Genomic DNA, 27864 nt, shown 5'->3' with positions numbered 1-27864 from the left:
ATATACACAGGAAAGACTGGCTGTTGTTCTCTGACTGCCCATATTTGCACATTCGATGACAATGGAAAATACCCAGACAAGAAAGCAAGAAAGAAACATGTTTCTTCCAAGATCAGCTGCTGGAATTTTGGGGGTTTTTTTGGTACTAGAGATTGAACCCAGGGGCACTTTGCCATTGAGCCACATCCCCATCCCTTTATATTTTTCAGTTTGAGACAGAGGTTCATTTAGTTACATACAGCCTTGCCAAATTGCTGAGGTTGGCCTTGAACTGGCAATCCTTCTGCTAAGACACAGGATTCCAGACATGTACCACCATGCTTGCCTCAGCTATTGGTTTCTCAGGGACCCTTTCTTCCACAGAACCCCAGGGTGGTGATACTGTGCTGCTGTGTCTTTTGGCATGAGCTTCCATCCTCAGTGGGTCCTGAGAAAGACAGTGGATTGATCCTGGAGCCCTCATGGAAGGAGAGGGTGCTCTCACTGGGTGGAACATGGTGACCCACACACTGGGAGTGGCAGTGAGGTAATGGTCGCTACAGCTGGGGGACTACATGGGAAGAGGTAGTAGTTTTCAGAGGCCACTGCTGCCTCTGCTGTGGGAGGAGAAGAAATACACCTTGTCAGTCCTAGAACAGGCTCTAGCTTGATCCCCAAGATTATGATTCCATCCTTCTATTTTTTTTCCTCTTTCCCATTTTGTTTGCCATTGACAATCAGCTTATTAAAGAGTTATTTTCTGCAGCTGGCCCCAGGCCAAACTGGGTGACTGCTACCTGAGCACAATAAGGATCATCCAGATCTCTCCAAATGACTTCTTAAATCTGTCCCAATGATGGTATTACCCAGCACCAATATCCAGTATGGTGATGATCTTGTCCACTGAAGGGTCCAGGTAAAGTCTTGTTGCAGCCCACTTGAGAAGTTTATATGCTCCAGAGTCATTGATTCCATATTGGTCTTTAATAGTATGACTAGCCCAGAGGTGGCTATCTGGATCTGTAGGCTGCTCATTTCTATATGGAATGCTCCTTTTCTCTCCTCCTTTACACTCTTCTTTCACCAAGAAGGAGCAAATGTGGGGCAAATTCCTTTTGTAGTAAGCATGGTTGGGGCAGCATGTCACTGATGGATGTGACTTTCCCCAGCATGCTGAGTGGCTGTGTTACATCAGTTAGAAATCTCTTTTGCATTTAATTCTTGACATCTGACTTTGATGTGTCATCCTTCAAATCTCTCATCATGTACCTGGATGGATAGGGCATACTGTAGATCTGAGAGGCAGGTCTACTAGGTATCCTTCAGTTTACTTCAGGTTTGGCTTACTTCAGTTTTCTTAAAACACATCTGGACCCTGGAACATACCAATACAACATTGCAAATTACTTGGCACAAACTTCAAATTACTTTCCATGATTTTTTCTGGTCATTGGTATATATGGGTTTTCTCCAAGACACATCTAGCATAGAATGGGGGGAAGTCTACATTTCCTCCTAGTTTGGCCTGATGTAGGTGTTGAAACCAGTCAGGGAGCCATCTGGAGAGCTTTTGGAGGCAGTAGTAGCATCAGAAATAGGAACTGGACTCTCCTACTTCCAGTGCTCTGTTACTGAAGGAGGATGGAGGTGTTCCAAGAGAGTGGGACCTCAACTCCGGACAAGTGGGGTCCTTGACAAGCATCACAGAAAGGAATTTAAGGACACATCAGTTAGAGGCAGAGACAGATTTATTTAGAAAGGCAGAGACACATTAAGGGTGGATGTGGGAAGAGTGAGAAGTACTCTTGGTCTGGATGTTAATATTTGTAGAAGGGATAGTAGCCCGGGGGCTCTGCTAGAAGTGGATTCAGAGCAAAGTGATGAACTTTGGGGCCAGTTTTCCTAGTGCTTACATCATGTGATTTTTTTGCCAGCAAGGACACAGCCAAGGTTGCTGGTTGAATTGCCTATTCTGCATTACAACAGTTCATGGGTAAAATTTTCTGCATTCCTATGATTCATGAGCACTTTTCTTTTGAGACTCAGTATATCTTTTTTTTCCTGTAATTTCAAATTCCTATCTCAGTTCAATTCTGAATGTTATCTTTATTATGTAGGTTTTAGGGAAGGGGTCATCTGTGCAAAGAACTGTGATAAAGCCTTGTCTTTTCAATGGAATAAGGTTCAGGGTTCTGAGAATCTTTATCTCCAAGTGACCCCCTGCCCCAGAGCCTGGCAGAGCCCTATCCATGTGCTTGAATTTCAAACATTAACTCTGAGGGTACCAACCCCCTCAAAGATTTTTTTCCATAGTGGGTGCTGGTAAATGGGGGCCCTAATGGGACAGTCAGGAAATTAGATTCTCACAGAGCTCATCATCTCTCTGGGAAAACAATATTGGGCAAAGGACTGAAATCCTTATTATTTTGACTTTTCTTAGACCTTGTTAGAAAAGTGAAAAATAAGGTGATAGGTGTATCTATGTAATTGACAATGCAAATTGTGCAAGAGGGAATCTTACGAAAATAGGATCTGCACAGACAAATTCATTGCTACTGAAAAATATCTTCTTGGAAATGTACAGTTATGTAAGAGAGACAGAGACTCTGCCATGTATTTGTGTTATTGTGATCAAAGAGACTGAAAGTAGAAGCTTCCACTAAAATGTTGTCAACCAAAAAGGGAGGCCCAGCAATGTTAAAAGAAAAAAGGACCACTAGTTAAAAAAGGTGAAGGCAGGATTCAAAGATCAGCTGTCATCCCTGAGTCCCATGATAGTCAATGAGCCTCCAAGCACTAAGAATGAAGAAGGGAGCAGGGAGAAAAGGACTGCAGACCCCATTACCCAGGAAGGTGAGAATCCCTCCTGCCTTCTTTTGTTTAAATGTGTTTCCCCAAAAGCCTGTGTTGCAAACTTAATCCCTAATACAGGAGTGTTGGGAGGTGGGACCTAATGAAGGAAACAGACCTCTTTGGCAGTGGGCCTTCTGGACATTCTGCCATAGTTTCTTGCTCAGGAAATGCTGTTCCACCAGAAATTCATTTGCCAACTCTGTTCCTCTGATGGGCAGAGCCCCAGATTGTCACTCATTCCCAGTGTGTCTTCCTGACTTGGCTTTGTCACCTGGGAACAATCCAACAATCTTAGCTGGATTCTGGAGGTAGGTGGGGTTAGAGATGTTGTTCACTTTGTGGTCATCATGGGGATATGCACCATGGTGTTCCATTCAGACTCCTGGTGTGCTGTACAGAGTTGTCCCTAGTGTTTTGAAGCAGATGGAGAACTGGAAATGTTTGATGGTTTGTGCATGAGGTTCCATTATGCATACCCCTGGTGAATGGATAGGAACTCCAATGGGACTGTGTCTCAAGTCCCTGGTGTGCCTAGAGCACTGGGCTGTTCTTCAGAATATAGCTTAGGAAGGCTTGGGAACATTTGGGTACCTAGAGCCCTGATCCCTGTCAGACATAGACTCAAGAGAAAAAGGGTCACTTGAGGTGGGGATCTGGAAATAAAGAGGAAAAAAATACACTGAATCTCAAAAGAGAAGTGCCCATGAATCACTAGAAGGCAAAACAATCAACCTGTAAGCAAATAAGCATTTGTCCTTGTCCACAAAGAGTACTAGGATGTGAAGACAATGTGCAAGTGCAGGAAAAGCTGGCACGAGATTTTCTAACTTCACCCTGACTTCACCTCTAGCCCACCTCCTAATTACTGTCCCTTTATAAATATGAACACCCCAGACTAAGGAGCTACTGCTTACCCTCAAGACAGCCCACATCCTCCCTTGAATGTGTCTCTTCCTTCCTAAATAAATTTTTGTCTTTTTCTCTAGCTGACATGTCCTTAAGTTCCTTTCTGTGATGTTTGTCAAGGACCCCACTCATCCTGAGCTGAGGATCCCCTCTCTGGGAACACCTTGGATCTTTTCTAGTGACACACTAGGCCTGAAACTGAATTGCAAAATAGTAACTTCCTTGTTTCTAAACACATCCTCAAAATTTATAGGATACAGGCACAGAACCCTAGGACCTGAACTAAAATGACCTTGAGGGCCTGGCAAAGTTCCTGATTAGTTGAACTTGAGAAAAAAGAACAGGGCCTGTGGACCTAAGAGGTAAGGGGTGCCATTAACAGTTGTAGGATGGACCAGAATTATCCATCAGTTCTACCTGGACCCACCTGCTGGTTGCAAGTTACTCCACCAAGACTCCTGGTAATGACCAATCAGCTCCCTAGTTCCCCTTACTGGGGCTATTGGTTGATCAGGGTTGGATGTTCTTACTGTTATCCTTCAATGAAGCTCTTCTTTCAAGAACCAGTGTTAACAGTGTTGACTTCTTTGTGCATTGAGTAGCAAGCCCTTTCTTGGTAGCAGGCTTATGTGAATACTCAAATCATGGCCAAATATACCCCAACTCATGCCTGCATATGACTGATCAGTCTTCAGAAGGTCCTTACCCACCTTGTGATGCTTGGAATTTCATGCACAAACTTGGTCTCCTCCCTTATTATTATTATTATTATTATTATTATTATTATTATTTGGTGCTGGGGATTGAACCCAGGTATACTTTACCACTGAGCTATATCTCATTCTTTTTATTATTTTGAGACAGGGTATCATGCAATTATTTAGGACCTTGCTAAGTTTCTGAGGCTGGCCTCAAATTTTCAATCTTCTGCCTCAGCCTCTCCAGTTGCTGGGATTGAAGGCATGTGACACCTTGCCTGGCTTTGTCTCTGCCTCTGGAGCTCAGTGATTCCTTCTGAATTCATTTTACAGATAGGCCCTAGTGAATGGGGGCCTTCTAGTGGCCTATGGCCACCTATTTCTCACAGAACTCTCAACTCCTTGGAAGAACAAGTCCCATCATTTTGTCATATTTTGATTATGTATAAAAAGTGAAAAATATGTGTTTTATCCTTTCTTTATTTTTGGTACCAGAAATTGACCCCAGAGGCACTTTACCACTGAGCCACATCCCCATCCTTTTTAAAAATTTTTATTTTGAGACAGGGTCTCACTAAGTTGTTGAGGCTGGCTTTGAACTTGGGATCCTCCTGCCTCAGCCTCCCAAGTTCCCAAACATCACAGATTACTGGTATGTTCCACTGCACCCATCAAAAATATGTTTTTAAGTAATAAAAATTTGAGAGAAAGGCTTATGAATATGGGTTCTGTTGAGAGAAGTCAATTCAATTTCTTTTTTTTTCCCTGAATATGTACACAAAAGTGTTGTAAGAGACACAGCAGCTGCCATTTGTCTCTTTTATTTAGGTAACTTTCAAGAGGAGTTAGGTAGTAGAAATTTCATCATTTACTTCACTTCACAAGGGAGAAATGGAGACTCAGTAATGTTATATCAAAGCTAGAAGATGCTGAAGGCAGTAGGATTTACAGCCTGTGGTTTCTGAATCTAAAAGTTGCTCCAAGATGGTAAATGATCCTCTGAGAACTAAGAATATGTGAGAGTCTGGAGAGAAAATAATGGCAGATGCTATGGTTTGAACATGTTTACCAAAGTTCATGTGTTGAGAACTTAATTCTTAGTGCAACCATGTTGAGAGGTGAGACCTTTAAGAGAAGACTAGGTCATGCAGAGAGCAGCCCTCACTAATGAGTTAATGTTGTTATCATTGCAGTGAGTTCATTGTTTAGAGAGTGGCTTTATTATAAAGGTGAATTTAGCCATCCCTTCCTCTTTCTTGTGTGTTTTATTTCCATGTGATTCCTTCAGCCATGCTCTGACATGGCAAGAAGGCCATCTCTGCATGTGGTCCCCATACTTCCTAGTCCCTAGAACTGTCAGAAATACATTTCTTTGTTAACTGTGTAGTCTGTGGTATTCTGTTAAAGCCACATCAAATGAACTAAAACAGTGATCTTAAGTCACCTGGGAAGCTGAACCCCCTCCCTGATTCTTGGCTTCCCTCTATTAGTATCTGGGTTTGAGAGAGATGCTGTTCATCTCATTTAATTTGTTTCATTGTATTTGGTTTGGGAAAGGAAAGGGGTCACGCTGTACTTGGTACATTAGGTAAATCATTAGGAACTGTGAAGCTCTTATGTTTTGAATAAAACATGTCTCCCAAAAGCTCTTGCACTAAGGCAGGAATAGTTAGAGGTGAAATGATTAGACTGTGAGAGCTGTAACCTAACCAGTCATTCCACCTTTCAATGGACTAACTGAGTGGGGACTGTAGGCAGATGAGGCCTGGCTATAGGAGGTGGGTCACTGGGGGTATACCTCAAAAGCTTCATCTTCCCTGCTTCTCTTTTGCCTTTCTCATTCTGCTTCCTGTCCACCAGGAGGTGAACAACTTTTTTTCACTGCTGCCCTTCTGCTATGTTGTTCCACCTCATCTTGGGCCCAAAGTGATGGAGTTTGGAGTTAGCTGCCTATAGATTGAACCTCTGAAACTATGAGCCCCAAACATACTTTTCCTCCTCTAAGTTGGTTTGTCAGTATTTTGGTTACACAAGGAAAATTTGACTAACCCAGAAGCCAATTGATGTGGTGAGAAGGAAACAGGAGACTGCTGCTGCCTGTTTGCCAGCACTGGGAAATTCTGCTTGACTTGAGACATTTGCTTTAGGAGGGATTTACTGTTAGAGAGAATCTCTGGGTCTAGACCAGGAATGTTTGATACAACTTCCCACAGTGAGGGAAGTGCCTTTTCTATCTGCTTTACTCAAAATGGTAGCCACTGGATATTGAAATTTGAACTGTTACTAGTACAAGTAAAAAACTAAATTTTGATTTAAAATTTCAAATATAAAAACCATAAATGAAAAGTGGCTAATATTATAGATAAGTGCATGTCTAGACAATGTTCCTTTTGAGAGTTCTGCCTGCATGATGCCAAGACCAAAAAATGATTAATTTATTTTGTTTTTTTAAACTAAAAGAGAATTTTCAAATAAGAAATGGAATAGTTATCACCTTTATTATTATTACTTCTATATGTTGAATACCTACTAATTACTGTGCCTTTTTATTATCACTATTTTAGTAAAGTACAGGTGACATAAATTCACCATTTTAGTAAATTTAAGTTTACAATTCAGTGTCATTTACCACATTTGCATTGTTGAAAAACCATTACCACTATCTAGCTCTAGAACATTTTCATTATCCTCAAAAGAAAATCTTGCGCCCTTATGTAATCTCTCCCTGTTCCTCTGTTCCCACAAACCCTCATCTACCTATTCAGAAGATGGTACATAAGTTGAATCAGATAACATGTGGCCTTTTGTGTTTGGCTTCTCTCACTTGACAAAATCTTTACAAGGTTCTGAGTCATAACGTGTTAATATTTTGTTCCTTTTGATTGTTGAATAATATTCAATTGTATAGCTATTCCACACTTTGTTTATCCACTCATCAAGTGATGGACATGTGGGTAGTTTACATCTTTTGGCATTTATGAATAGTGCTGCTGTGGACATTTGTGTACAGGTTTTGTGTGGGCATTTGTTTTCAATCAAATGGGTATAGACCTAGGAGAAGAATTGTTGGGTCATTTGATAATTTTGTATTAAAATTATTGAGGAACAACCATAGTGTATGTGATGGAGATTGCACCATTTTTGTTTCCATTAGCATGTATAAGAATTCTAATTTCTCCATATCTTCACTAACACTTGTTATTTACTGATTTTTTTTTTAAATAATGGACATCCTAATGAGTATGATGTGATATCTCATTGTGGCTCTTATTTGCATTTCTTTTATGACTAATAATGTTGAAAATCTGTTCATATGGTTATTGGTTCTTAGTATATCTTCTTTGGAGAAATGTCCATTGAAGTTCTTTGCTTATTTTTAAATAAACTGGTGTTTTGTTGTAGATTTCTTTATATGTTTCTGATGGGAGGCACTTAAAAACTTGCAAATACTTGCCATTTTCTTTGGATTGTATTTTATTCTCAGTGTCTTTTAATACACAAAAGATTTCAATTTTGATGAAGTCTGATTTATGGTATACCTAGGAAATTCATCTAATTCAAGTCATGCAAATCTTTGGCTATGTTTCCTTCTAAGATTTTTTAGTGTTAGCACTCACATTCAATTTTTGTTTCACTCAAAGTTAATTTTGATGCAGAAGGGATCCAGATTCATTCTTTAGTGTATTCAGTTATCTCAGTAAATTAATTGAAGAGATTAAAACAATTGATTCTATATGTGTAGGTTTATTTCGGGGCTCTCTATAGATCTACATATTTAGCTTTATGCATCAAACCACATTGTTTTGATTGCTAGAGTAGAAGTCTTGCACCTTACTGATTAAATTTATTCCTAAGTATTTTGTTCTTTTTGATGCTATTGTATAAGAAATTTCATTAATTTCCTATTCAGGTTGATTATTACTAGTATATAGAAATAATTTTTTTGCATGTTGATCTTGTATCCTACAAAATTGCTAAACTCACTTATGAGCTCTATTTGATTCTTAGGAATACTTAGGGCTTTCTATATGTAAAGTCATATCACTTACAAATATAGTTTTATTTCTTCTTTCTCTTTCTTTCTTTTTTAAATTTTCCCTAGTTTGGATGGCTTTTCTTTTTTCTTGATTAACTGCTCTGGGTAGAACTTCCAGTACAATGTTGAGTAGAAGTGGCAAAAAATGAACACTTGTCATATTTAGGATCTTTGGGGAGAAGTTTGGAGTATGATGTTAGTTGTGTGTTTTACATAAGAGTCCTCAACCATGTTAAGGAAGTTCCCTTCTATTCCTAGTTAGTTCAGTTCCTTTATCATGGAAGTCTGTAGGAGTTTGTGAAATGCTTTTTCTGCATTGAGATAAACATGTTTTTCTCCATTTGCTCTGTTATATTTCATAGATTTTCATATGTGGAAAATCAATCAATGATTTGGATTTCTGGGGTAAATTCCCTTGATCATGCTGTACAATCCTTCTAATATGCTGCTAGCTTCATGTTTAGTAGGCTGAGAATTGGCTAGCCATAGGTGCAAGAGGCTTCAAATTCCTCTGGCATTTTGTTTTTGTCTTCACTTTAACTTTAACTACTTTTCCACAAGGAGGGTCTGCATCTTGTGGCTCTTTCTGTGTAATCTAGTGTTATACTGGACTATTTGTATGAGTGAAAGTTATGGAGTGCATTCTACACCTTCCAATTAAGTCTGAGTGTCAGTGTGCCCATGTAGTGGCTGGGACTTTCTCAGGTGTCCCTCTGGTGGTACAGCTTTTTGCCTCCTTGCCTTTCTTTCTTGGTTGCAACATCCCCAAATCTGTCCTTGAAGGTTAGAGGGAGAAAAATGGAAGAAATGTCCTTCTCCCAGTTAGCCTAAGAATCTGGCAAACTCTCCCCCTGCTGGACTGTAGTTCTCTTCCCCACCCCACCCCCCACACCCGGTGGTGAAGACTGGGTGTATTTCTTCTTTTTTTTAATTGTTGGTTGTTCAAAACATTACATAGTTCTTGATATATCATAATTCACACTTTGATTCAGTGGGTTATGAACTCCCATTTTTACCCTGTATACAGATTGCAGAATCACATCAGTTACACTTCCATTGATTTACATATTGCCATTCTAGTGTCTGTTGTGTGTCACAACAGTTACTCACCCACTGCAGAGCTGATATTTCTCAGATCATCACTATGTGAATATAGTTGGATTCCTGGAACCGAGTGGAATTCAATCTAGTTTGCAATGGAAGTATGGTGGAATCCCATAAGACTGTGGGCCCCAGCAGGTTCTCACACTTTCAATCTGTTACATACTCAACATCTGGCAATTCATCAAAATTACCATTTAAGTTTTCCCACCAGTTTAAGGCTCCAGTAGTTTCAGCTCCAAACAAACAGATTTCAGCTATTTCTGGGTATGCCTTTATCAACAGATTACAGTGTTGTGACCTCAGTTCTCAGAAACATAGAAATGATTGGGGACACACGGATGCCAGTGATGGGAACATGAGGATAAGGGAATAATTCTATAAAATGGGCCCACTGTGCTGACCCCCACATGCTTTCTTTTCCAAGAAGCAATTTACCTGAAGCTCTGCCTGGCTTAGGTGAACAGGATATGTCACATTCCTCAGCAAACTATCTGTTATCTGCAGGAGAAATGCAGGCCTGAAATAATGTCATAATTTACCCACAGCCCTTCCTGGCTTTAAGAATTTATGGTTAAATATCCAAGTTAGAACTGTCAGCATGGGCCAAGGTGACCTAGAGTTGTCATGGCAGTGGGGACTTGAAAGTCTGATGTCAATCTGTTGTCAGTCAAATGTCAAGAGGTGGACTTTGGCGGGACTCTCTGGAAATTTCTGTGGAATCACAAATAAAACTTAAGTGCAGGAGAGGCACACTGTCCCCCTTTCCCTTGAGGGTGTCCCCTTTCCTAGTCCTAATAAACTCATTGCCTGTTACTCTGAGCAACATGTCTAAAATCTTTATGATTTGATCACAAGAGTCAGTGCTTCCAAGTGCTGGTGTCTTTTTTTTTTTTATTAGTTGTTCAAAACATTACAAAGCTTTTGACATATCCAGTGGGGGTGTCTTCATGTGGCTTCAGTTTTTTAGAAGGTCCCATTTCTATAACAGAAAGAAACTATTATTGATTTTCAGTTTGACCAACTTTTTCTGTTGTAAGGAGGAGCGATGACTTCCAAGATGTTTACATATCAGGGCTGAAACTCTAAGTCCCAATAAGCTTTGAATCAAGAAATTCTGAATGCCAACAAAATAACAAAAATCCTTTTAACTGCTCAGTTTAAATGCTGAATTAAGGAAACAAATTCCAGATGATTGGACCATTGTTAACAGGAGGCTAACAGGTGTCTGTGTAGCATTATGCAGAAATGCAGAATACAGGAAGGACAGCCAACACCTTTCACAGAATCTTTTATACTTTGCTTTAATTTTGACTAAAAATTATTTGCACTTTTATGCATCTACCTAAATTTGTCCTCAACCAAAGTGGTACAATTTTACTTCACTTAACTCAATTAAATGAGTTTCTGAAAAAATTTTGTATTGTTTCTGAGGTCTCATCTGGAAGGAATAAAATAGCCTACCAAGCAAGATTTTTCAGGAGTAAAGCATCACTCAGAGAAATTTTTCCCCTTATTTTTCCCCTTATGGACCTATTTGTAAAAAAAAAAAAAAAAAAAAAAAAAAAAAGATGAGGCATTTTAAATCTTTAATAATCTCAATAATAGTAAGAAGAGCTATTACATTTTATTATTGCAGATTTTTTTTTCTGGCACTTGAAAATTTGTTTGCAATTTCAAAATCAGAGAATACCTTTGGTGTGTTCAGCTGGTCATTTGTCCTGGAAAGATTGAGGAGATGAAATATAGTGTGGAAGGTCATTACAACTTCTGCTGTGATTATTTTATTTTCATCTGAATTTTTTAAATCAGGAAATTTGTTACATTATCCATTTCTAAAGGACAAATTGAGGAAATCATATACCTCTTAGCTTAGCTATTAGTGTATGCTGGAGTATACATCTGACTAGCCATTGTTTTTGATTCTAAATAACCAACTGCATATTGAAGAGCTTCAAAGGATTTTCCCTTTTCAACAAAAACCCAAAGTTTTTAAAATTAATAAAAAATTTGCACTTGAATTTGAGATCCAAATATACACAAATAAAAATAGATAATAGGGTAGATGTAAAGTTAAGTGTTCTTACCAAAATATATAAAATAGATTATAGCAATCATTGCAAGAATTTAAAATACTGAGTTTAGTAGTCTCATTCATGAGGCTAACAGTAAATTAACAGTAAGTTGAACTGTTGAAATGGTTGCAGACTTGCAAACTCAACCATAAATTAAACTTGATATGCAGAAAAGTTGAGCTTCACGTGTTCCTGCACAGGAGAGCTGCACTTGCAAGAACAGTCTCTCTGAAGAAAGCCAAATCTGATCTTATCCAAGGTTCCTAAAGTTCAGTATCCAGGATTGGTGGATTTTTAGAAGCAGGAGCGTTTATAAACAGACCGATTTTCAACTGTGTTAATGTGGTCACTAGAATAGGGTATTGACTGGTGTCCTTTCAGGAACATGGTTTCTGAAGTGAGGTCCTTTCTGATTGTTGACTAGAAGCATGAAACTGATGATGGTCTTTCAGAAGCTAGAGGTTGGCATTAACTTCCTAACTTTCAGAAGGAGGTCCACTGGAATAAGTCTGGCCCTGGTTTTAGAGCATGTGTGCTGTTTGGACATCTAATTATTAATAATTACTTGTTTACAACTTGGGACTTTGGCCAAAACAATATTCTTATCCTTTCTTTAAGATGGAAGGGAAGTATTTTCAACTCTCAGTTCTCTTTTATCTTTCCTTAGCCAAACATACAGAAGACACCATAAAGGGTTGCTCAGATCACTTGGTAGAGGTGATTTAAGCTTGTGTTGCTACTTAGGTGATTTAAATGACAATTACAGAGGCAGAAAAATAGCTCTAACTGCTGATTTTTTACTAATTGGAAGAAAATTTCTGAATACATTTAGGGTGTCCTGACAGTGCAGGATTCAAGATGTAATCATTAAATATAGGACATCTGTCTGGCAGCCTTATCTGTGGGCCAGATTAGCTTTCTTGTCACTCAACACCCTCTCCTATTTGCCTGGGATAACCCTGTTTATTCTAATAAAGGATCATTTGTCTCCTATTCTTCATCCATACAGCACTTGCTTGAATTTGTATTCTCATTCATTTATCACTTGAATCACAATAGTCTAAATTTCTAGGCATCAGTCTATCTAGGTTTCTTTAACCTCCTCCTAAATTGATCCTCTATATATTGTTGCTGAACAAATTTCCTTGCTTGATAGTAATATAATTTTATTTATTTATTTTTAGTACCGGGATTGAACTCAGAAGGGCTTTACCACTCAGCCACATCTTCATCTCTTTTTAAAAATTTGAGACACGGTCTTTCTAAGTTGCTTAGAGCCTTGCTAAATTACTGAGGCTGGCTTTGAACCTGTTATCCTCCTGTCTCTGCCTCCAGAGTCACTGGGATTCCAGGCATGCCCCACACATTTGGCTGAATATTAATTTTAGGATAAAACACAAGTTCCTTACCATGGCAAATGAGGCCTTTTGTTATGTGGCCTCTGCCTTCTCCTCAGGCTTTAATATCTTTTATTCTTCTGCTCACTAGCTCTACACATGTTTCCTAATGTGCCATATTACTCACCTGTACTCTTGCACATGTAGTTTACTTATTTGAAATGCTTATCTCACTTTTGCAAGAGTTTTTATCATTCCGAAATTTGGCTCAGGCCTCATTGCCTCTGCAAAGCTTTCTTTGATATCTCCAGGCCCCCTACAGCTCTTTTTTCATCTGGTGCAAAACTTTACAACATTCTTGCACTGCAACATATTGTCATAATTAAACTGTTTTGTCTGATAAAACAAGCAGTTATGTACAGTGACACATTTCCCTATTCCTTTGATAGTCCCTCAACTCCTTTCTCTTCCCCTACTCCATGGCTTCTTGAAGGAAGGTCTGTGCCTTTCTTCTTAAAATTTGCAATGTGTAATACAGTACACATCTCGAAGCAGGGATAAAAAAAATACTGGGTTTTGGGGTGTAGCTCAGTAGTATATAGTGCTTGCCTAGTATGCAGGAGGCCCTAGGTTTGATCACTAGCATTTGGAGGGAAAAACACCAAGTTTATAAAATAATTAATAAAATAATATGACAGTCTATTTGGGCTGCTATAACAAAATATCCGAGACTGGGTAACTTTGAACAATAGAAACTTTTCACAGTTGAGGCTGGGAAGTCCAGGATTAAGGTGCTAGTCGGTTGTCTGATGAGGATCATCTGGTTCAAAGATGGCATTTGCTGCAGTCTGGCTGGGCACAAAATCACAAGCCACTCACAGCCTTGTAGATTCAAACAGCAACTCTTTATTCCCGAACTCACACCGGCACCCTACAAGCACGTTCTGGGGAAATCCACACCTCCACTGGGCTCTGTATGCCAAAAAACTCTCTGAATCCTGAGAGAACTCAAGGGCAACTCAAGGAGTGGAAGTGCCTGCAGCAGCAGGATACGCCCTATTCCCAGCAGGGTACACCTTAAACCTGGAACCACCCTAAACCCAAGGAGCCGGATACTCCCTAATCCCAGCAAAACACACCCTAAACCTGGATCCACCCTGGTCCTTGAGAAAGGTCACCTTACATGCAATGTCACTGCAAATGACCTGGGTCATGCCATGTATCATTCTTACTTGGCAATGGCTCTCAGCAGGCATCCTCTGATTAAAGGACAGAGGAAGTTACACCAGGGTTATATTTTTTTGGTATCCTTGATTGAACCCAGGGGTGCTTAACCACTGAGCTATGTACTCAACCCTTTAAAAAAAAACTTTATTTTAAGATAGGTCTTTCCAAAGTTGCTTAGGGCCTGGCTAAGTTGCTGAAGCTGGCTTTGAACTGGTGATCCTCCTGCCTTCAGCCTCCCAAGCTGCTGAGATTACAAGTGTGGGCCACCTCACCAGGTCTGGGACTATTTTATTAGGGCATAAATTCCATTCACAAGGACTCCACTATCATGACTTAATCACCTCCCCAAAGGACCCACTTCTTAATATAACCTCAGAGGTTAGAATTTCAACATAAGAATATTTTGAGAAAGAGCATTCACACCACAGAAACATTTTTTGAGCTTTTGAGTTGCTTAGAGCCTTGCTAAATTACTGAGGCTGGCTAAATTTTATTTTATTTTTTAATGAAAAAACCTCACAGTAGCTTTAAAATTGAAATAGTTGCCTATTTTGTATTTAATACCCCTAGGTGACAGCTCACAAGATATTAGTGGGTATATCTTCATAATAAATAATTTCAAAGCAATAATTTTTTTTCTTAAAAGAAAAATTAGGTGGAAATTTTCAATTCACAGTAATTACTAAATCAGAGATCAGATTTTTCTTTCTCTTTTAATGAAATCTTTTTAAAATTTTTTAAAGATATACATGGACACAATATCTTTATTTTGTTTATTTATATTTATGTGGTGCTGAGGATTGAACCCATGGTCTCTCATGTGAGAGGCAAGCGCTCAACCACTGAGCCACAATCCCAGCCCCTGAAATCTTTTTTTATTTTAAATGAAATCCATGTGCAAAGTTTGACATTAAGACAAGAAAAGAATAAATCCCAGAGACTGAGAGGTAGTTTACAGCTTATTTTAATCTTTTATTTTGGTCCTTTTCATTAAAAATGTATAATTTCTTTGATTCATTCACTCATATGCTACTAAAATATTATAAAAATTATCACCAGTGTAGAGTTTGGTGTTTTTATGAGAAAACCAGAGAAATCCCTACCCACTTGATGTTTATGAGGATCACATGTGATAGCTAGACTACACTGCTGTAGGAAAGAGGAAAATCAAACACCTTTTATTTTACAAATGCCCAAAGTTAGTATTTCCACTTATGAATTCTCAAGTTATTTTTAAAAGTGACAGGTATGAATGCTTTCCTTTTAGCTATTACATAATCAAGATTTGTCCATGGGATTTGATAGCTAATGGACACTAAATGATTATGGGCTTTTTCAGTATCCATTACATTTATTACATCACCCTTGAAGTATGTATTCTCTGATGAGCTTTGGTTTAAGGCTTTTACACATGCAAATCTACTTTCTAGGGTTCTTCCTCCATATGGATTTTATAGTGATTAGTAAGGGGATGACCTGTGGTTGAAACATTTCCCACATGTGTTGCCCTCATAGGGTTTCTCCCCTGTATGAATTCTCTGGTGTGCAATACGTGAGGAGCTTTGTCTAAATGTTTTCCCACAGTATTACATTTAAAGGGTTTCTCTCCTGTATGAATCCTTCGATGTTGAATAAGGGCTGAACTTTGGCCAAATGACATCCCACATTCCCCACATTGATAAGGTTTCTCTCCAGTATGGATTTTCTGATGATTACTAAGGGATGAGTTACACCTGAATGTTTTCTCACACTCATTGTATTTGTAGGTCTTTCTCCAGTGTGCATTCTCTGATGCTGAATGAGAGCTGAACTCTGCCTGAAGGCTTTCCCACACACTTTACATTTACATTGTATCTCTCCGGTGTGAATTCTCTCATGAATGATAAGAGTTGAATGGGAACTTAAGGCCTTGCCACATTCATTACAATTATAAAACTTCTCACCAATATGAATTATTGGATGTCTATTGAGTCGTGAAATAGATGTGAAGCCTTTTCCACATTCATTACATCGATAGGGCTTTTTGCCAGTGTGAATTCATTCATGTTGAATAAGTGATGCACTCTGACTGAAGGCTCTCCCACATTCACCAAATTTGAAAGGTTTCTCTGATGATAACGAAGGGATGAACTAGATTTAAAGGTGTTGCCACATTCGTTACACAAATAGGACTTCTTTCTGGGATGAACTCTTTGACCAGGAAAGGATGTGTTGCAACCAGATGCTTTCCTACTTGGATTATATTTATAAGGGTTTTCTCCAGCATGGATTTTCTGATGTATAAAATTCCCTGACCTTCAGATGAAGGACTTACCACATTCCTTACATCTATAAGATTTCTCCACAGTGTGGGTTCTTAGATGCTTATACAGGGATGTACTGAGAGTGAAGGCTTTCCCACATTATTTACATATCACAGAATTCAGCTTGTTGGATTAAGTGTGAAGAACCAATATATATTGATGCTATTAAAGAAGGTCCTGGTATCTTGCAAAAAAATATAAGAAGAGAAAAAATAGGAGAGTTAGGCAGTATAGGAAAAAAATCAATGGAGTAGAAGTACAAGGTATGAAAGAAATGAATAAAATGAACCCATTTAAAGAGAGAGAGAAGATATCAAAAGGGGAACACGAGTTAGAAAGTACAGTCTAGGATCAGAATCCAAAGAACTTCACATGAAGAACTCCTAAAGTATCATCTCAACATTCCTTTTCTTTGTGTAAGTATTCCTAATCTGGAAAGTTTTCTTTCTTTTGTTTTATGCCCAAATTCCTTTGTACCCTTCAGATTGAGTTCAAAAGCTAACTCTATGAGTCCTTGCTTGACTCTGAACTTTCATATTCTGTTCCCCTTATCCTAGCACTTACCAGAGTGTTTATACACATACATACCCACATATATATATATATATATATATATATATATATATATATACACACACACACAAATACATACACATACACTATATACACATTGTATGTATATACATACATATTGTATTATGTATCTTTCTATATTTCTCTCCTTATAGATCACTTTACTTTTCTAAGTGTTCTTCATAAGCAGATCAGCACATCCTATCTTCCTATAGATCCTCTTGATAGCAACCCAATTATACACAAAACTTGTTTTATTAATCTTTCTTAATTATTTACATATTCCTAGTTTCTAGAATGTTAGATATTTGTACATGCTAATTTCATACATTATACATTCACATACACATATTTTAAGCCCCTTGTAGAAACTTCTTTTCAGGACAGCACATGGGTGGTCAGGGAGGTTTTAGGGCCAGTTTGCACAGCATTACTGAGTTAATTTACAGAGGGGCCATAAGGAAGGCGTGAAGCCAAGGGTTGTGAGCTGGAAAGGCAGCTCATGCATCAAGCCAGAAAAGCTATGCAGGGAGGGTTGAAAAGAGTCCAAGATCAACAGCAGGCAAGAATATAAAAATGTAAAGCAGGAATAGCATGAAAAATGGCAAAGACCTGAATTTAATAAATATTTCAATTAGATAAGAGTACAATTCAGTAAATATTAAATTTTGTCAGAAGAATGGTTGTATTTGTAGTTTGTCATTTTTCCCTAAACTAGACAGTATTGTTTGAAGGGATTATTGCTGCTTTTTTCTCTTTTTTTGGAAGTGGGGGTACCAGGGATTGAACTCAGGAGCACTTGACCACTGAGCCCCAGCCCCAGTCCTATTTTTTGTATTTATTTGGAGAAAGGGTCTCACTGATTTGCTCAGCACCTTGCTTTTGCTGAGGCTGGCTTTGAACTTGTGATCCTCCTGCCTCAGCCTCCCAAGCCACTGGGATTATAGGCATGTGCTACCACACCTGGATGATTCTTGCTTCTTACTGTGTTTGAGATTCCTATTTGACATTTTCTTTCTCATCTTTCTTACATTCACACATTTTTTTCTGCTTAGTGAAAATTATATATTTTGCTTTTCTCTTTCTTAGTTTTCTTCATGAATAACTCTTCTTCTCTTCCTGCTTTAAAAATAGTATTTCTAAAGGTATTGAATTCTCATATAGCACATCCCCCTTGACTGGTTTTATATTCACCCACACCCATAATTTTGGTGCTTATTATAAGGGAAAGAGAATTCTTAAATTCTCTGCTTAATATCTTCCTAGTTCCTATTGACCTAAGATATACTAAATTAAACAATCAGATTTTAATTCCTTATATGGGCCTAAAGTATTGGGAACACTTTCCCCTGTGTTTATTGGCATTGTTTATAGGTTTGTACATGTGCTGGGAAGAAAGCAGTAAGATTTTGCACTCTGGATTCTAGCTCATAAGGTAACACAAAAACTGCCTTATGACTTAGTAGGCACTGAAGGGAGACAATAAAATAGTCAGTTATATAGATTATTCTGGAGAGCTGGGAAATGGTCAGAGCTGAAGATATGCATGTAGGAGATATCAGCATACAGATTTTATTTAAAGACAAAGAATGGAGAGAAATTACTTGATTACTACAACATTTACAAGTTAAGAAAAAAAATTAGGACAGTATGATGTTCCAGAAGCCAAAGAGAATAAAAAGTATTCCAGGAAAAAGTGAATAATCAATTGCGGCAAATACCTTGAGGACTAAAAACCCTGACTATGGGCAAGATGGAGGCAGTGTAGAGCTTAGTACAGTCTTTTAGTGAAATAGTAAGGAACAAGGTCCTACTGGAGTATACAGAGGAAACAATGGCAAGTGAGAAAGCAAAAACATTAAATGGAAAATGTTTTTGAAAGTTTGGTTTAGAGGAGAATAAGGAAAATAAGACATGGACATTTTTATTTGTAATGAAAGTAATTATTGCTACAAGGGTCCATATCAATTGTGGTAAACTCATCCTAGCACTAAAGTGCCAATGCCTTAGTCTCATATTTTCCACTGAAACAGATATGAGTCTTCGTTGAGGACATCCTAACTTCCTCATGATCCGCTCAGAATTTGCTACAGCTCTACAAGTATGTCTCCTAAGGTGCAGTTCAACTTCTGTTCCAAGAATCAAGCACAGGCCTGAGCTACCTCATGAATAAGGTTAAAACTTAGGCCAGAAGTTTTGAGCTCAGAATGATTTTGGTAATGACCACAGCCATGATGAGTTCCTGTCACTAGGTCTAGATTATCCTCCCAGGGCTCTTCCTATACTGAGAGTGTCTCTTCAATCTTCTCTCCATCCCCACACCTCCTATGTGAAGGACAACCCTGAATTTTTTCTCTTTCTAGCCTGCCACTGACATTGAACTGTTTCTTAACTGTAGTTAAACATGTTAATAATTTTGAGAAAGATCAGGTAAATTTCAGATAGCCACAGAATATTTTTGCTTAGTATATACTCCCTTTCCTCAGGGTATGGGCATCTTTCTGCCTTGCTGCCACCCAAAGCACACTTCTGTCTGTAAGTCCTTAATAAATTGCACTTGGTGCAATCCTGTGTCAGTCTGGCTTGTTCTTTCATCTTTCAGCACCTTCTATCTTCACAGCTGGTTCTTGAACCTTGGGTTTTACCAACAATTCCTTTTCAAAGCTTTTTTCCCTATGTTTCCCAGTTCAAAACGACATCATAACCATTTCAATGACTTTTTCTATAAATGTTTGGTTTCAACTTGAAATCTTCTTTCCCCTGCATTTCAAGTCTAGGCAGTCAACAAGTTCTCTTAAATCCCATTAGGTGAAAGGCCTCCAACAGCCATTACTGTTGATCAGAATTTCCTTACTCTACAGTGACTATTGCTACTGACCTTCAATTTGCTCCTTTGACCCCAGTATCTCACCTTTCTAGTATTATTTCCCACTGGATTTACCTTCTTAATACAGAAAGTTCATCTTGCCATTTCAAAAAGTATTCATTGCTCCTTACTTTATTCATTTATCAAATAGTTAAAAGGTACCTAGTATATGTTAGGCTATAACGTAGGTACTGGTAATCTACAGTATACTACAGATCCTGTAGTGAAAAGAAATGGTTAATTTCTTCAAGGAGTTTATAGTTTGGCATAGAAATAAAGAAATGAATAGACAATTACAACACAATGTGATCATTTCTACAACAAACACACAAGGTAGAAATGGATGCAAACATGAGCTTAGACCACCATCAAAACTATCCTTAGATGGTGGTGGGTGCAGGTAGACAAGGGATGCAGATACTGTTTAGAGTTTTCTGATATCTAAGATGAGACTTTAAAGGACCAGTCATAGGATAGATGGGGGTGAAGTTATCATTAGTCTTTGAACCTATGTCAACCTTCCAGATTTATTTCCTGAAGTGTCCTTCCCCACCTTATTCTTCAGCCAGATTCATAAAATGATCCAAGTCATTTCTATAAAAATGTTGCTTGTATTTGCAGTCTTACAAAGTTTCTAGAGTTAGAGAATGAAGGAGCTATATGCAGGGAATTATATATATCACCATGATAGAAGGTAGGATGGCACATTTGTAAACATCCTCCAGATGTTTATGTTTCTGGAAAAGAGAAACATTCAGAAATTGTATGGTTGGTACCTAATTTAAAAAAAAATAATTGTGGAAAATTTGCAGCAATATAAAAGAGCAAACTGTACAATGAAACTTCAAGCAAGTTTCAACCACCACTAATACTGTTCCATCTATATATTATAATGGGTTGATTTGTCACATCCCCTAAATATGTTACAGTCCTAATTTCTAGTACTTGAGAAGGTAACCTTGTTTGGAAATAGGGTCTCTGCAGGTTTGATCAAATTAAGATGAGGACATTATTGTGGTCCTGAATCCAATATGACTAGTGTCCGTGGAAAATGGCAAAATCTGGCCATTTTCCAGAAATGCATGGCAGAAAAATGAGGATGCAATGTGAAGGTAGAGGAGTTAGGACTGATGCAGCCAGGAGCCAAGGATTACCAAGGACTGCTGGCAACACTATGAGCTAGGAAGAGGCAAGGAGGGAAAAACCCAGTTTCAGAAGGAGCAGGGTTCTGCCAGTACCTTGACTTTGGGCCTCCAGAACTGTGAGACAATACATTTCTGTTGTTTTAAGCCACTTGGTCTGTGGTAATTTATACAGCCATAGCAAAATAATATAAACCCTTACCTCTCTATCTCAGACATCAATTGTTTCATGCATAAGTGTGTCAAAGTTACTCTTATCACTGTCACTGAAATGCACACTATTGTTTGTAATTATTTTTATACTTAGGATATAAACTACAAATAATGAAATTGCTGTGATGTAAAGGAATTTGAAATAATTATCTATGTTGCTAAACTAACCAACCTGAAACACAATTAGGGTCATCTGTTTCATTTTGCTCTCAACATCTGGGGGATACTTTTTCATTTTTAAATTTTACTTTATAATTTTTTGAAATGTCTTTGTATTTCCAAAGTGAAATTAAGAAAAGTTATCTTAAAAAAATTTTAGATTCTATTCCTGCTCCCTCATCCTCTTACTTCCTTTACCTTATAAAACCATTTTTATTGATCTGCTTTTATCCTTTTTTTCCTGTTTCTATCTTTTTTTAAGAAAAATTAAAAGTACATACATAATATACCTACTTTTTTTGTGGTACTTCCTCAGCCCCTTCTTAGATGACAGTGGAATTTACAAAGATCATCTTTATTTCCTTTATACAGCTGCAGAGAATTTCACTATGTGTACACACCAAAGTTTATTCAACTAGATTACTCTTATGAACCTTTGGGCTAACTCTAATTTTAATACATCAAAACTTTACATTGGCACTTGATAAAGGTATAGCTTTAAATAATTTCCCACATTGCTAATAACATTTATAAAATCCTAATCTCAAGTGGGCCTGCTGCTGTCATTACCCAAAACTGCATGTAATCAAGTCCAGATGTTTTCCCAGTGGAGAAGAGAGCTGGCATAGAGCCAGTCCAGAGTGAGGAAGCTCTCTGTGTAGTGAACCAGAAAGAGTTTTAATATGCACCACGTGAAAGGGGCAGAATAAGGTGTATTACATAGTATTTTTATCTGAATATATTCCTATATGTAGTGTATTCTACATTCATCCATTGCTTCTTCTCACTTACCCTTCATCATATCCACTTTGGCTTTCTGCTCCTACCACCTAATGCCACTAAGACAAGACACTTTCTTCAATTTTCTCCTAACTTACCTTCAGCAACACCTGACAACAATCCCCTGCTTTCCTTGGGACACTCTCATTCCTAAGCTTCAGTGACCTCATTACCTGCTCTTTTAATTCATAGAGTTCCTTAGGGTTTAGTTCCTGGTGACCAACTTTTCTCTCTTTATTTGTTTCCACTAGCTAGCTTCAATTACAAACTTATACTCTAGGCAAGAATACTCTATTCACCACACACACTTCCAGATTATCTACTCAAAACAGCAACTCAGATGCTTTAATGACACTTCAAAGTTAATATGCATAGAACCAGATTCATGATCACTTTGTCCAACCTGTTTAATTCCTGGATTCTGTAAATGGCACTATTCTCAATCAAATCCTCAAGAAGCAGCTTCTTGTTCCCATCATCTCATCATCTACCAAGACTTTTTTATTTGACCATATAATATATTCCAAATCCATCCACTTCTTATTTCTACTGCTACCATTCTATTATGCATCTTGCCTTTGATGGTACCAAACTCTCCAATTTACTCCTTCAGTACATCTATACTTGACCTCACTATGGATTCATTCTTCTCTACCTGACTGCCTGAAATGCTTCTGCCCCTACCACCTAACATCACTAAGACCTCAGTGTGGCTCAATATTCACTCCTAGCCTTTTTCTTCCTCTTACTGTAACCTAAGCTTTCTCCCTAGTTTATCTTAATCTCACTCATTGTTTTAATTATCCTATATGGACCAGGTTCTTGCAAATTTACATTTCATACTCAGTCCTGACATCTCCAGTTGGATAACTGGGCCAACTAAAGACAACTGAATTTAATTAATTCCAAACCAAATTCATACTATCTCCCATACTTGATCTCCTTCCAGTGAATAGTATTTTGTTCTTTCCAGAATGAGCCACCAACTAAGCAAGTATCCCTAATAATCCCATCTCCTTTATTTTCCTTATCAAATCCATCTCTAAGTCCTATTTTTACTTTCCAGATATCTTTGGAATTGGTTTGCTTCTTTCTATGTCCATCAGAACTAACCTAGTCTTAGTCATTTCTGCATTTACTATAAAGCTGGAAGTTCACTCTGGCCAGCCACTATTTTAGAAAATAGGGAAGTGGGAATGAATGAAAGAGGCAATTCTGCATAAGAGAGCTAAAAATGCAAAGAAAGAGACAGATTATAAATAAATATGTACTATTATGCAGTGATAAGCATGCTGAGGGGAAGAAACCTGTGGGATATGAGGAAATGAGTCATCAGGAAAAAGAATGGGTATCAGACAGGAAAAGTAAGTGCAAAATCCCAGAGGTGAGAGCCAGGGTGATTAGAGTTCTTGCATAAAGGGAAGAGAAAAAGTAGATGAAGGTCAAGAGGCTAGACCATTATAGGTCTCTAAAGGCCACAATGAAGATTCTTGATTGGACTCCATGGGATGGAAGCCTCTAAAGGTTTTGAGCATGCAGCAATATGACATAATTTACTTTTTATAAAGATCCCTTTGATAGCTACAAAGGAAAGATAAGTTGATGGCAGCAGGGGGAGGTACAAGGCCCATGTATGGGTCTTTGTTGGAGGGCAGGGGGACAGCAACAGCACTAATTCATACATATTAAACAGGGCTGCAGAGCACTGTGACTCCACTGAAACTGTATAAGAAGTTGCTTTTTAAAACCATTGCATAGCACTTTGGTAGGTCTGCTGCTAATCTGTTGAGCAGCTTGTGCAAATCAGGAAAAGAGACTTTTCCTTCAGGCAGATGCTGCCCAGGCAAACCTCACTAGAGCATAGCAGGTAACGTTTGAGGTGATCACCATGTATTTCAGTCCATCTTAGATGGCTTCTTGCTTTTAGAGGACAAAAGAAGAGGAAACAATGGGAAGAAAATATTACCACTGCATGGAATCTAATATTTTTACATTTGGGTAGGAACGAAAGTTAGAAGCTGTACAAACAAGTTTAACTCCATTATTCTTAATATAACTATTCTAGAAAAGCACAACCTCAAAAGATTATGCTTTTGGTTCATATTCTAAGCAAGAGACCCAAATCAGAGATGCAGACCCTTTGAGCCATATCCTCCTGTCTTTTAACTTAAACTTAAAAAGCCAGGGATGACACAGTTGTTTTCTCATGTTTTTTTTTTTTTTTTTTTTTGGCGGGGGGCAGGGGTTGTTCCTATTTATTAACAGTTCCGAATTGAAAAGTAACTTTGTAAAAGTGCATTCTGAGGCTACTGGAGGTTCTAGGGAATCCTGCTCTCAGAGCATGAGCTTTTCTGTAACTGATTTTTCAAGGGATAGGATTTTGGTTCTGGCTGAAAGTTAATTATAACAGTAAGTACTTCCAAGAACATCCAGGTCCTTCAGCTGTGCTCTTGGGGAGTGAGCTCCTTTTGGGAAGGGCTGTTCAGAGGACTCTGATCTTTCCCACCAGAGTCAGGTCTCATATAATAGCCAGACTGATGCCTCCCAACTCTAAAGTTTCTCTGCTCTCTTTTTATGTTGGGGTGGTTTCTGGCAATTTCCAAAGAATTAATTTCTCCAAAATGAGGGTTAAAAGATAGACAACTGGGGTTTCCATCTCAAAAATTGTCACCTTAACTGAGAAGAGAACTCCCCCAGCGTGGGCACTGTTGTACCAAGGCAGTCTGTCCCATGCTCCCTGGGCTGGAACATGGGAGGCTGTCTCTGACCATCTGACTTGACCATAGCCTCCTATGTGTCTCCTCTCTATGTTCTCAGGCTCCCTAAGTCAGTTGGAAGCTGCTTCTGTGGAGGGTGAACCTATGCAGCTCCAGGAAACTCACAACTCTTCAGCCCTTCCCAGGCTCTGCAATTCTCAGACCAAATCCTGTTACAGGGCCGGGGCTCAGCAGGATCTGTTTCCACTGCTGTCTTCTGCAGTTTCTTCTACTCTTCTTGCTTGAACTGACCTTTCTCCAGACCTTCCCTGGGAACACTTCCTATGCCTCCACAAGCTCAAATCCCCAACCTTTCTTGGATGACAGCCACCTCTTCTGTTTCTCTCCTCTGATAATTTAACCTCAGATTTGGTCACAAAGTCCTTTCTCGATTAACCATCTCTCAAATGTTGGTTTCCTAGGATTCTGTTTTTTGCTCTGTTCCTTTGCCTGGTCAACTTATCAAGGTGGCAATTACCCTTTTGAACTGAGGGTTCCCTGCCCTCTACTTGCAGTGCCAACCAGTCTGTCTCTCTTACATAACTGCCCATCTGTAACCTCTACCCATGTATGTTACATCTTAAATAAAAACCACACTGAATTCCTCAGATTCCCTTATCAAGCTGACTCCTCCTCCGCCCCCTGATCCTCACTAGCAGGTGCCTCTAGTCCAGGCCCACTGGCTTCCTGCCTGGATTCCCATGAATTCTGTGAGGCTTTCAACCTCTAGTTTTGCCTCACTTCAATAATGCCTCCTAAGTGACCATTCTTATTAACTTCCAATCAAGATACCTTCGTGAACATATTCTCTTTGTGAAAATTAAAACATTACAGGGAAACAAAGTCCCCTTTTATTAGATTCATTCCAAGAGTAACTGCTGTTACCAGTTTAAGTGTGTCCTTGTAATTTTTGTGTTTTCTGAACCTTCCTCACAGTGCTTATTTGCATATTTCACAAACACTTAATATTCTTTAAATATAAATAATAACATATGGTGATATTTTATAACTTGATGTGCCTTGCAGCTCCATCCACATTAGGGTGTTCTTTCTTTCTAAACTGTGACAACGTTTGCCAGAGTAGGGACACATTATTTTTTCTTTAGCCATTCCTTTATTAAGGAACATTTGTTTCTAATTCAGACCAATTTTTCTAAAATATCAGGGATAAAAAAGTTCTTCTGCCTAAATTTCTCAAATATTTCTGGTCATCCATGGAACAGTTCAAATCTCTTAGAACTGTACCAAAGCACTTACAGTGTGGCCCTTAGACAGCCTCCCATCTCATTTTCTTCCTTATCTTTTTCATACCTGCAGCTTCAGCTAAAATGAATTATTTATATTCCCTTAAATTACACTGTTTGTTGAATGAATACATAAAATGCAGCCCTTTTCAGAAATAACAGGAAAGAATAAAAAGAGCTCTAGAGAGATTCATTTTGTGAAGTGATTATGCACAAAAAAGCAGAAGCAGGTGTCTAGGAACCTGGGCTTTCCCTTCCTCATCAACTTCTTGAGGCCTGAGAACTCTAAAGGAAGTTTCCCAACTAACACACTCCAAGCTGCACCTTCTTGTGAACCAGACTAATACCTGCAGCAATTCCTCTCTGTGCTTATTTGTATATTTCACAAACACGTAATATTCTTTAAACATAAATAGTGCCACCCACTCACCAAGAGAGGTACTTCCAGAATTTTCTTTCTCTACCTTCCAGGGATCTTCTCCCTCCTGTAAAAGGGAGATCACCTTTGGTTTGATAAATGGGAGTCCTCCTAATGGAAAATAATTAAAATTTAAAAAACATAGAAGGAAGGTGATGGTTACCAAGACCACTTCCTCCATTTCTATACACAGGGTAATTTCATGCCTGTAAGGGGAACATGTTCTCAATGTTTATTTACAAAGATATGATTTGTATAATCATAAGGCAAACCTCAACTTTTTTGATGGCCAACAGCTTTTATTCAGGGAAGCAGGTGCTGAAGTCTAATTTCTGAACTGTGTCCAGAGGGGATTTCCTTACCCAGTGAGGCCAGGTTACTAAAGTTCTCCAGCATCACCTCCCGGTACAAGTTTCTCTGGGAAGGATCCAGCTTTTCCCACTCATCCCGAGTAAAGAGCACAGCCACATCCTTGAATGTCAGATACCTGTAAGAACAAGCTACTCCAGCTCACCTAGGACCAGCCCTCACATTCATGTAGATGGAGGAAATGGAGGAGGACAGGCTTCCATGAAATCCCGTTGATACTATTTATGGCATGGAGCTCCTAAAATCCACAGAATCTTCAAAAGTGATGAGTGACAAGGGACTTTTTGTATGCTAAGAGTTGACGAAGGCTAGGGGCTAATAGTGAAGTTGGCCAATGATTTAATATATAGTGCCCGTGTTAATGGAACCTCCAGAAAAACTCAAAAAGAAAGGATTTGGAGAATTCTTTGAGGGTGGCATACCATACGTCATTTGATGTACCTCTTTATTTGTATCCTTTCTGATAACTTATTTTTTATTGTTTTGGTGATAATTTTTATAATAAGCTGGTACATGTTTCATTAATTTTGTGAACTGCTCTACCAACTTAATAAAGGAGGGGGTTGCTAGGGAACACTAATTAATATCTGGTTGGTCATAACTGGCCTAACCTGCTGTCTGAATTGAGGAAAGTCTTTCAGAGCTGTTACCCCCAGGAAGACAGTGTCAAAATTAAATTAAATTAGGCTGGAGTGGTGGCTCAGTGGTAAAACACTTGTCTCACATGTATGAGGCACTGGGTTCAATTCTCAGCACCACATAAAAATAAATATATAAAATAAAGGTATTGTTTCCATATACAACTAAAATATTAAAAAAAAAAAAACTG

General features: G+C 38.5%; 1 pseudogene; it reads right to left on the bottom strand.

Moving 5' to 3' along the window:
* Positions 1-792: 792 nt before the first annotated feature.
* On the bottom strand, positions 793-27467 carry LOC144255274 (pre-mRNA-splicing factor RBM22 pseudogene; annotated as a pseudogene).
* Positions 27468-27864: the final 397 nt, after the last annotated feature.

Source organism: Urocitellus parryii, chromosome 1, assembly GCF_045843805.1.
Source record: "Urocitellus parryii isolate mUroPar1 chromosome 1, mUroPar1.hap1, whole genome shotgun sequence".
NCBI lineage: Eukaryota > Metazoa > Chordata > Mammalia > Rodentia > Sciuridae > Urocitellus > Urocitellus parryii.
The sequence above is the reverse complement of the archived record's forward strand: the minus strand, read 5'-3'. Positions and strand labels throughout refer to the sequence as shown.